Source organism: Artibeus jamaicensis, unplaced genomic scaffold (assembly GCF_021234435.1).
Source record: "Artibeus jamaicensis isolate MK-2021 breed Jamaican fruit bat unplaced genomic scaffold, CSHL_Jam_final contig_1998, whole genome shotgun sequence".
NCBI lineage: Eukaryota > Metazoa > Chordata > Mammalia > Chiroptera > Phyllostomidae > Artibeus > Artibeus jamaicensis.
Genome location: NW_026521407.1, coordinates 15931652 through 15943102, shown reverse-complemented (window position 1 = coordinate 15943102; position 11451 = coordinate 15931652). Strand labels below are relative to the sequence as shown.

General features: G+C 41.2%; 1 non-coding gene across 1 annotated transcript; it reads right to left on the bottom strand.

The window, feature by feature from the left end:
• Positions 1-8221: 8221 nt before the first annotated feature.
• On the bottom strand, positions 8222-8294 carry TRNAR-CCG (transfer RNA arginine (anticodon CCG)). Its single transcript has one exon. It is a non-coding gene; the product is annotated as a tRNA-Arg (tRNA).
• Positions 8295-11451: the final 3157 nt, after the last annotated feature.

Genomic DNA, 11451 nt, shown 5'->3' with positions numbered 1-11451 from the left:
AGATTTATTGGCTATTTGGATTTCTTTCATTAATTTCCTGTTCATATTCCATGTCTATTTATTAGGATGTTCATATTTTCTTTTGTGAGTTTAAGAGCTATTTATAGCCTAAGAATTTTAACTCTTTGTCCGTTATACAAAAGCAGGTCTAAAAGTTTGCTCCTATGGAAAGTAATATAATGATTAATAAACAATAATACAAGAATAAACTCTGTGTTTTAAGTATTCACAATTGTAAACCTACTTCTGCCCCTCCCTGTATATGTTGCAAATATTTCCTCACATAATTTTGTTTGATTTTTAACTTCTTAGCTATTTTTTGGCCATAGAACTTTTAAATTTTGCATGGTAAAATTCATCAATCTCTTGTTTAATGATGTCCCTGGTGTCTTTTGTCATGCATAGAAAGTCTTTCTCTAACTCAAAATTATATTTTATGTGTATACACACACCTATTTTATTCTATGCTTGTAGTTAAATCATGATTTCATCTGGAATTTATTTTGGTATGCAGAATGAGGTAAGAATCTAATTTTATTTTTTTCTCAAATAACTAAGAAGTTGTCTAATCCAATTGGCAAATAAATCCATCCTTTTCCTACGCTGACACGTCACCTTTACCACAGGGTGTTAAGTGCGGGTCTGTTTCTGGACTCGCTGGTCTGCTCCGTGTTTGCTGGGGTATCTGTTCATTTCTGTGCCTGTATGTCCGCAGACGGGCATGGTTATCATCATCAAGGCGTTATAAAATATCTTTCTTTTCAAAAATTGTTTTTGAGTACGGTCATGTTTTCTTTCCAAGTTAACTTTAGAATTATTTCACTACATTTTAGAAACCTGTTGGGTTTTTTGGATTTGCATTAAATATATAGATTGAATTATAAAGGATTTGACGGCTTTTCTGTATTGTCCTTCTGCCCATGCAAATGGAATATCTACGTGTCTTTGAGTCTCCTTTCCCCTCTGTTGGAATATTATCATTTCCTTCATCCAAGTTCTGTACTTTACTTGTTAAATGTATCTCCTGGGTATTTTATATTTTCTATGTAATGTGGAAGAATCTTTTTTCCCTTTATATTTTCTAACCGGTTTTTCTAGGTCTATAGTAAAGCTACTGATTTGTGTGTATGTCCATACTTACTGTTTATATCTCAATTTGTGCATATCCAAAAATAGTACAGATTATTTTCAATTGATTCCCTTGGGTTTTCCCAGTGAAAAAGTCACATACTCTGTAAATCTTCTTTCAAATATTTATTGTAACTTTTTATTGCACTGATGAGTACTTTCCAAACTTCGCTGAATAATATAGTCATCACTTTCATTTTATTTGTACTTCTCATTAGTAGGGGACACCTCAAATGTTCTTTTTTAAATTTTTTATTTTCAGACAGAGGGGAAGGGAGTGAGAAGGACAGGGAGAGAAACCTCAATGTGTGGTTGTCTCTAACGTGGCCCCCACTGGGGACCTGGCCTGCAACCCAGGCACATGCCCTGACAGGGAATTGAACCGACAACCCTTTGGTTCACAGGATGGTGCTCAACCCACTGAGCCACACCAGCCAGGGCCAAATGTTCCCTTCTCAAGTGACTGAAGACTTGATTTTGTTTCAGATACATTGAGCTCTGTTTATTTGTACATCCACACCATTTTGTGCCTTAGGAATCTGACAGATACTTCTATTGTGACTTTCTTAATATTGATCATCTGATTGTGTCTTCTATATATTTTCTCTTTTCTCCCATCATTCTTATCTCTAACTTTTTCCTTTTCATTCTAGGAGACATTTTGCACATTATGTCACTGATTTCATTTTCAGTAGTAACGCCTCTGCCTTGATGCCTCTCAATAAGGATTTAATACCAAGAAATATTATTAGTTAACTCCTATTTTGGTTCTTCCTATTGTTCTTTCATCTTAGTCTACTCACTTCTTAAAGTTTCCTCACTCACAAGGACCATTTCTTTTGTTTTTGTGAGAGTGATAACTGTTTCTTGATACTGTCTTCACAGTTCTTTGTCATCATTATTTGAGGTGTACTCTTCTTCTGAACATTGTTAAGGGAAAGGGTGTTTTCGTTTTATTTTTAATTATGATTTTTATTATTCAATTATAGTTGACATTCAATATTATATTGGTTTCAGGTGTATAACAGTAGTTAGACATTATATAACTTATGAAGTAGTTCCCCCGGTAACTCTAGTGCCCACCTGGCTTCATACACGGTTATTACAATATCACTGACTGTATTCCCTACGCGGTACTTTACATCCCTGTGACTGTTCTGTAACTGCCAATTTGTACTTCTCAATCCCTTCACCTTTCACCAAGTCCCCCAATGTCCTCTCATGTGGCAACCGGGGAAGATATTTTTATTATGAAATATTTAACATTCAGAAAATTGAGAATAATATAATGAATATTTAAGTATGACCGAGTTTCATCAAGTTTTAAAATTCCTTACCATATTTGCTTCATATTTTTCAGTATTAACGATTGCAAACCCAGTTGGTGGCAAACAGTCTCCAGATGGCTGGCCCCCAGGGCGCTCGCTTCCTTGTACTCACACCCTGTGAATCCCCTCCCACAGGGTAGCAGGGCTGGTCTGACTGGCCAATGGCATACAAGAGAAGTGATGAAGCACATTTTCAAAATTAGCTTACAAATAGACCGAACTCTCATCTTGGTCATGCATTCTCTCTTTCGTTTAAATCATTTGCTCTGGGGAAAGCCAGCTGCCTTGTTTGGCAGACACCCAAGCGGTCTACGAGAGGCCCACATAGCAAGAACTGAAGTTTTCAGCCTCAAGCGGTGAGATACTGAGACCTGCCAACAACCAGCCCCTCTCCGGGTGAGCTTTCTGATTAGACTGCAGCCCTTGCCCCCAGCTTGACTGACCCCTCCTAAGAGACCTGAGCAGAACCTCCCAACTGAGCCTCTCCCAGGTTCCTGGGCCACAGAAAGGGCGATTATTAAACATTTATTGTTTTAACCTGCTAAATGTTGGTGTAATTTGTTTCTTACAGCAATGGGTAACATACAGAGTTGAAGTCCCCATAGGCTCCTCTGTAATACCTAGAGGTAGTCATTATGCTGAGCTTAGTGTTTCTACCACTCTCTTGGATGTTTTTCCTTATTATGATTAACCCAACTACTATAGCAAAATTCTAAATTATACTATAAATTGCCCTGGCTGGGCAGCTCCGTTGGTTAGACCATTGTCCCACTATGCCAAGGTTGTGGGTTTGATCCCTGCTCAGGGCCCAAGCAAGAATCAGCCACTGAATGCATAAACAAGTAGAACAACAAATCAGTGTTTCTCTCTCTCTCCTCTCTCACTCTAAAATCAATCAATAAAAAAATTTTAGATTGATTTCCTGTAAAATGGTGGCATAGGTAAACACGGCTTGCCTCCCCGCACAACCACATCAAAAGTACAACTAAAATATAGAACAACCATCACTCAGAACAGTGAGAAATCCAGTTGAATGGGAGTCTGACAGCTACGGAATTAAATAAACCACATCCATCCAGACTGGTAGGAAGGGCAGAGACATGGAACAGACTGGTCCCACATCTGTGTGTGGTCGATAAAAATTCAGGAGGGGTATCTCAGGAGCAAGGAATTCGAGTCTTACACCAGGCCCCCCAGCCCAGGGTTCCAGTACCAGAAGGATGAATACCCATAACTTCTGGCTGCAAAAACCAGTGGGGATTGAGTCGATGGAAGAAATGTCTAGAGCCCCAAGCAGGTCCTCTTAAAGAACCCACACATGCAATCACCTATTCAGATTCACTCCCTCTGAGCTCCAGCATGGGAGGCAGCAGCTTGAAAGGCACCAGTGGCAAACCAAGGAGAAAGTGAAGTGTCTGGCATCAAGGTGAGCAGAGGCCATTGTCCCTTTTCTAAACCCTTCCCCCACAGGGCTACAGAACCAGCAATCTGGTACCATATCTGAGACTCCATCACTCTGGCTAACACTGTTTGACCTGCCTTGGAGATCCCCAGAGACTCTACCCCACCCAAATTATTAGTGGTCACAGCCAATCCTTGTAGCTGATTGGCTTGGGTAAATTCCTCCCATTGATCTGCCAACAGCGACCGAAGCCCAACTATAAGAGGAGGGGGTATTCAGCCCACATGAATGGTACACCTTTTGTACCCAGCTTAGATGACAGGCGAGACTGTGCCACTGGACCCTACAGGACACCTGCTACATCAGACCATGCTACCAAGACACGGAGTCAAAGCAGCTCTACCTAATACATAGAAACAAACACAGGGAGGCTGCCACAATGAGGAGACAAAGAAACATGGCCCAAATGAAAGAACAAATCAAAACTCCAGAAAAAGAGCTAAATGAAATGGAGATAAACAATATACCAGATTCAGGGTTCAAAACACTTGTAAGGATGCTCAGGAGCTTGGTGAGGACCCCAGCAGCATAAAAAAGATCCAGTCAGAAACAAAGTCTACACTAATTGAAATAAGAACAATTTACAGGGGAACAACAGTAGAGTGGATGAAGCCTAGAATCAAATCAATGATTTGGAACATATAGAAGCAAAACACCACTAATCTGAAGGACGAGAAGAAAAAAGAATCCAAAGAAGTGAGGATAGTACGCAGAGCCTTTGGCACAACTTCAAGAGGTCCAATATTCATAGCATAGAGATGCCAGAAGGAAAAGAGAGAAAGAGCAAGAATTGGAAATTTGAAAAAATAATAAAAGAAAACTTCCTTAATTTGGTGAAGGAAACAGACATGCAAGTCCAGGAAGCACAGAGATCTCAAACAAGATGGATGCAAAGAGACCCATTCCAAGACACATCATAATTAAAATGCTAAAGGTTCAAGATAAAGAGAGAATCTTAAAAGCAGCAAGAAAAAAGCAATTAGTTACCTACAGAGGAATTCTCATAAGTCTGTCAGCTGATTTCTCAAAAGAAACTTTGCAGGCTAGAAGGGATTGGCAAGAAATATTCAAAATCATGAAAAGCAGGGACCTACAGCCAAGATTGCTCTACCCATCAGAGCTATCATTTAGAATCAAAGAGTAGATAAAGAACTTCCCAGATTAAAAACAAAACCTAAAGGAGTTCATCATCATCAAACCATTATCATATGAAATGTTGAAGGGATTTATTGAATAAAAAGAAGATCAAAACTATAAACAATAAAATGCCAATAAATACATATCTAACAGTTGAATCTAAAAAAAAAACAAATTAAGCAAAGAAGAACAGAGACAGAATCATGGCTATGGAGAGCGTTTTGATAGTTGCCAGTTGAGAGGAGGGAGTGGAGGAATGAGTGGGTGAAGAGTGAGGGGATTAAGAAGTACAAATAGTCCTGGCTGGTGTAGCTCAGTGGATTGAGTATGCACCTGTGAACCAACGGATCACAGTTCAATTCCCAGTCAGGGCACATGCCTGCGTGTTTGGCAGGGGACGATATTTCTCTCCCTCTCTCCTTCCTTTGCCCTCTAAAGATTAAAAAAAAAAAAAGTACAAATAAGTAGTTACAGAACAGACACGGGGAGTGTGCTGGGTGGACGGGGGCAAAGTGGGGAAAATGGGGACAACTGTAATAGCCATAGCAAAAATATTAAAAGAAAAATAAAAAAATTAAAGCTTATAAATTAATGTTGAGCATTTTAAAGAAAACATTAATCCCAAATTTTAAACAAGCAATATAAATATGCACTTGTAGATCAATAAATTATTTTTGGAACAATTCATAAGGGAATTGGTAAATTTTTCCTTTCTTTCATTTCTTAATTTGTGTAGTTCCTCATATAATGTTACAATGAAATGATAAAGAACATATATTGTCAGCAGAAATAATGATTATAATAATAGCTGGCACCTAATGAGTACTGTTTCAAGTATTAAATCTTTACAGCAAAATATAAACATATATTGATACTTTTTTTAATCCCAATTTTTCAGATGAGTAACCGAAGCACAGAAAGGTTAAGTAACTTGTGCAAAGTTATGCAGCTGTAATCAAGTGCTCTGTGCCTGGCAGGGACATCTGACACTTTATTGCTGCAGGTTCTGAGTTCGGGTGGTTTTGTCTGTACTGGGTGTTGTACTGGGTTCCCATTAACCAGTAAGATGTGCCCCTAGGGAATTCCTAGGAGTAGCAGAGCCATTTTTCCCTTGGCAATCACATCTATGGCGCCCTCTTGGCTGGGGCTGCTATAACAAAGTACCATAGGCTGGGTGACTTGAACAACAGACATTTATTTCCGGGGCTGGAAGTCTGAGATTAGGGTGACAGTATGGTTAGGTTCTGGTGAGAACTCTCTTCCTGGCTCGCAGATGCTGCCTTCTCACTCTATCCTCACATGTCCTCAGATGGGGGAGAGAGAGGTGGGGGGGGGAGCCTCTGGACTGTCCCCCTTAATATAAGAAATAGAAGAACACTAATCCCACCATGGCGGCTTTACCCTCATGACCCCGTCTAGACCTAGTTACTCCCAAAGGCTCACCTCCTAACACCATAACATTGGGTTAGGGCTTCAACATATAAATTTTGGGGTAATATAAGCATCCAGCTCATAACAGAGACCCCTTCTCTATTGATTCAGATGTATTAGGAGTCCCTCGGCCTACCAGGCGCCTCAGCTTCCAATGAATCTAACCATGATAGTGTTTACCAGTTTATACATTTCTCCTTGGGCTCTGATCTCTGGCAAGGAAAGCAAAACATAATGTCAGTGAATCCTTAGGGTCATAGTGGGAGGGACCACTCCCATCTTCTGCAGTCTGGCAATGTCTAAATCCCGGAGTGGTGATGCTAGCGGAAGCCCTACAAGCAAGGAGAGCAAACCCACACCCAGAACACGGGTCTTTCCGTGTGAGAAGGAGGCGCTGTCCACACACGAAGTCTTGTTGCAAACAAGGGATTATTATTTTGCCTCTCTGAATGAGACTTTCCCCTTGGAGAGGCGCCCTCTGCTGGCCTTTCCAAAGATCTGCGGCCAGAACGTCCTCTGCCTCCTTTTATTTGAGCAGTTTCAGGTGTTTCCTAGTTTCATTGATGGTGTTTTGTGGTTCTGCTTCTCATCCTTCTTGTTGCTGTTGTGGGATTTCCAAGAGAATTAGAGAAAAACGGCAACTTTACTGTATGTTTAATACGTCAAGGTGGTAAATTGTAAATATGATAATTCTGAATGTTCATATTATCGAATTGTTTTTAATATTAATTCTGGCGTATTTTTGGCATTCTTAAATTTTGAGTTCTGGTTTAAAAATTTCAGCAGTACATTCCTAATCTTAAAAAGGGGGTTGAGGATATTAGTTAAATTTCTCCATTGGTTGCTTGTTGTTTTTTTTTAAATAAGTGTTTGATGTTGCAATAATTTCAGATTCACAAAAAAGTTGCAAAGATCGAACAGAGGGTTCCCATATACCCTTTACCCAGCTGCCCTTGATGTTAACATCTTCCATTACCATGTGCGTTTGTCACAACAAACATCAACACCGGTACGGTACTGGTATCTGAACTCTAGACTGTGTTCTGATTCCACTAGTTTTTCTACTAATGTCCTTTTACTGTACCGGCTCAAATCCAGGGTGCTGTGTTGAATTTACTGTTTAGTAGTTTTTCAAGAGTAGGAGTTAACTCAGTGATATTTTTCTTGTACAAGTTTTGCAAGAAGAGTTTAAACTTTTCAAGCTCGTCAACTGAACCAATCTGAAAAGCTTCAACTCTGATTTTCTTTCAATTTGCAAATAAAATTCACAGACACACAGACAGTCCCCCAAACTCGTACATTTTAACGACAATTTATTATTGTTCATAATAGTTTAGAGACAGGAACCATAAATTATATTTATTATGTTTTTGTGTTGTAACAACTCAATTGCTTTTCTATACATTCTCTTTAGTACTGGAAATAAATGTTCGGAGCTAGCACAGATGGATCTGCTCACACACTCTTTGGGATAAGGACGGAGAGAAAGTTTTGCTTGTATGGCCCATAGACAGAAAAAAAGGTGAAGCCATCTGTCTACAGTGGGTTTTTTTCTGTTAAAAGTAAAAGTTAAGCAAGATACATGCTCCCAATTTGGGCCAATTCTTAGCTTTCACTTGCAAAGTCTTATCTGCAATGCTTTCAAAACGTGGAGGTGCACTTAATTTGCAAGGACGATTTTTGCAGACAATCGTCCCGTGAGATCTGTTTGTCTGAATCAAAATAGAATTCCGTGCGACCCAGATGGGACTCGAACCCACAATCCCCAGCTCCGGAGGCTGATGCCTTATCCATTAGGCCACTGGGTCACCACAGAAACCGGCTTCTCTCAACGTCCTCTTACGCGATGTCATCATTGTGCCCCGCCCCTACGCTCCGCAGGCTCCTGACCGTGAGTGTGTATTTTGGGGGCCGCCCCCAACGGCGCCAGCGTGCGCCTGCGCCCTTCTGAACCTTTGGACTTCAGTCCGACACTAGTGCGCTTGCGCGAGGCTCCCTTAGACCTGCTAAAGGGGGCTACGTACTCAACTTGTAGGCTGTTTGTACCTGTCTGCTGGATTTCTTGGAAGGTTTTCTGCCCTGGCTGCAAACTTAGTAGCCGGTAACCTAAGTGTATGGGGAACTTTAAGCAAAACTCCTTTGACTGTGATTCCTCGTTGTAATTGCGTTTACCTGGGTGGGCGGGGCGTCTGCGTTTTACAAAGCTCCTCTAGACCTTCCTCTGCCTCAGGCATTAAGAATCACAGAGCGTTAGGTCCTCCTGCACACCACTTCAACCTTCCCAACCCTTACAGTCCCTTCCTTCTGTTTTTTTCTTGCATTTACTCAAGGAACAGTAATTTGATTATGTGTAAACAGGCTTTTCTTTAATTTCGCCCCTCTACCCTACTCATCTACATCTATTTTCCTCCTCCTCCTCTCCTCTTCCAGATTAAAGGGAAAATATAGAGGCTGCAGGTCGAGATGGCAAGGTAGGTAAATGTGGTACTTGCAACCTCCCATAACCACATTAAAACTACAACTAAATTATAGAACAACCATCGTTCAGAGGAACTTGAAATCTAGCAAAATGAAAATCCTTCTGCTAAGGATTTAAAGAACAAGCCACATGGAGACGGGTAGGAGGGGTGGAGCTGTGGAACAGGCAGGTCCCATACCAGTGTGTGGCAGATAAAAATTGGGAGGGACATCTTGGCTGCTGAGGTCTCCCTAAGGAGAGAAGTGTCCCAGCCCCTCCATCCCAGGCATCACCCCCCATCCCAGGGTTCCAGTGCCAGAAAGAGAAGTCCCCGTAACTTCTGGCTATAAAAACTAGTGAAGATTTTGGCTTCTGGAGTTGGAGGCAGATCTTCTTAAAGGGCTTGCTGCCAGACTTACTCAGACTCCATCTCTCTGAGCTCCAGTGCTGGGGCTGCAGCTGGAAAAGCACCAGGGATGTATGGGGAGGAATGAATGGTCTGGCATTAGGGTCAGAGCTGGAAGGGCAGCTTTCTGCCAGACAAAGTTGCTGGCCAAGGCCATTGTTCCTTTTCTGAGACCACCCCTCTTCCCCAACAGAGCCAACAGGTGGGTTTCATATCTGAGTCTCCATCAACCTGGATACCATCCAGGTGATTAACTGAGAACCAGTCTCACCCACCTTTGGGGCTCACCCAAGCTGTTTCTAGTGGCTTTTCCGTAGGAATGCCAGTTGGCTCATGCTTCAGACTTTCCTAAACTGTCTCAAACAAGCAGCATTTGGCCTCAGTGTGCCCTATAGTTCTCACTAAGTGGTTCAAGGACCTGCACTAGAAGCAGCCTTGCCTTAGTTCGCAGCTTGGGCTCTCCTGGGCACCTCCAAGCCCAGCATAAGTAACAGCCATCTGCAGATTGCTTTGTAGCTCATGCCAGGTGGCCCTGTGCAGAACACAGGCAGCAGTTGACATTGGCCTGTACCTCCTGGGAGGCCCCAGAGCCAGCACCCTGGTGGACAGCTTCAGACAACATTGAAGCACCTGCAAAGGGTGGACGCAGGTGACACCTCATCTCTACTGAACTAAGTCTTGCCTTGCAGGGTGGACCTCTGCACAGCTGATCCACCACGGTGGTTGATGATCACAGCCAGTCCTTATAGATCAGCCTGTGGGTAAATCCTCATTGATGTGTCAACAGCAATCAAGGTTCAATTGCAACAGGAGAGTGTACACAGCTCACATGTGGGGGCAACACACCTGCAGTGCCCTGCTTGTGTGATCAGGGAGGCTGTGCCACTGGACCCTACAGAACACCTACTACATTAGGCCACTCTACCAAGCCTGGTAGATGTAGCAGCTCTACCTAATTCATAAAATCAAACACAGGGAGGCTGCCAAAATGAGACAAAGAAACACTTTTATTTGAGTCCAAAAGAAAGAATAGAACAAAACTCTAGAAAAAGAACTAAATGGAAGCAAGCAATCCACTGGATGCAGAGTTTAAAACACTGATTATAATGATGCTCAATGAGCTGAGAGAGAGCTTCAACAGCATAAAAAAAGAACACAAAGACCATAAAAAATAACCAGTCAGAAATGAAGGCTATATTAACTAAAATAATAATTTACAGGGAATCAACAGAATAGATAAGGCTGAGAATCAAATCAGTGATTTGGAATATAAGGAAGCAAAAGACACCCAATCAGAACAGCAAAAAGAAAAAAAATATGAGGGTACTGTAAGGAACCTCTGGGATAACTTCAAGCTTTCCAACATTCACATCATAAGGGTGCCGGGAGGAGAAGAGAGCAGGAAATTAAAACCCAAAGTGTCCCACACCAAGAAACAATTAAAATGTAAGAGGTTAAATACAGAATCTCTTGCTTTTAGCAACAAGAAAAAGACAATTAGTTACCTACAAGGAAGTTTCCATAAGACCGTCAGCTGATTTCTCAACAGAAACTTTGCAGAACAGAAGGGAGTGGCAAAAATTATTCAAAGTGATGAAAAGCAAGGACCTAAGATTACTCTACCCAGGAAAGCTATCATTTAAAATGGAAGGAGAAATAAGGAACTTCCCAGATAAGAAAATGCTAAAGGAATTCATCACCACAAAATCAGTATTACATGAAATGTTAAAGTGCCTTGAAGAAGAAGAAGGGGGGAAAAGATTAAAAAATATGAACAATAAAATGGCAATAAATACATATCAATAATTGAACCCAAAAAACAAACAAGCAGAACAGAAACACACAGATACAGAGAACGTTGTGATGGTCGCCAGATGGAAGGGGGTTTGGGGGATGGGTGAAAAAGGTGAAGAAGGGATTAAGGACAAATTGATTGTTACAGAACAGTCCTATCAGGATGTAAAGTACAGAATAGGAAGTAATAGTCAATAATATTCTAATAATTATGTAGGTGTCAGATGGGTACGAGATCTATTGGGCTGATCACTTAGTAATGTAATGTGTAATCACTGGGGTATGCTCTGGGAACTAATCTAATATT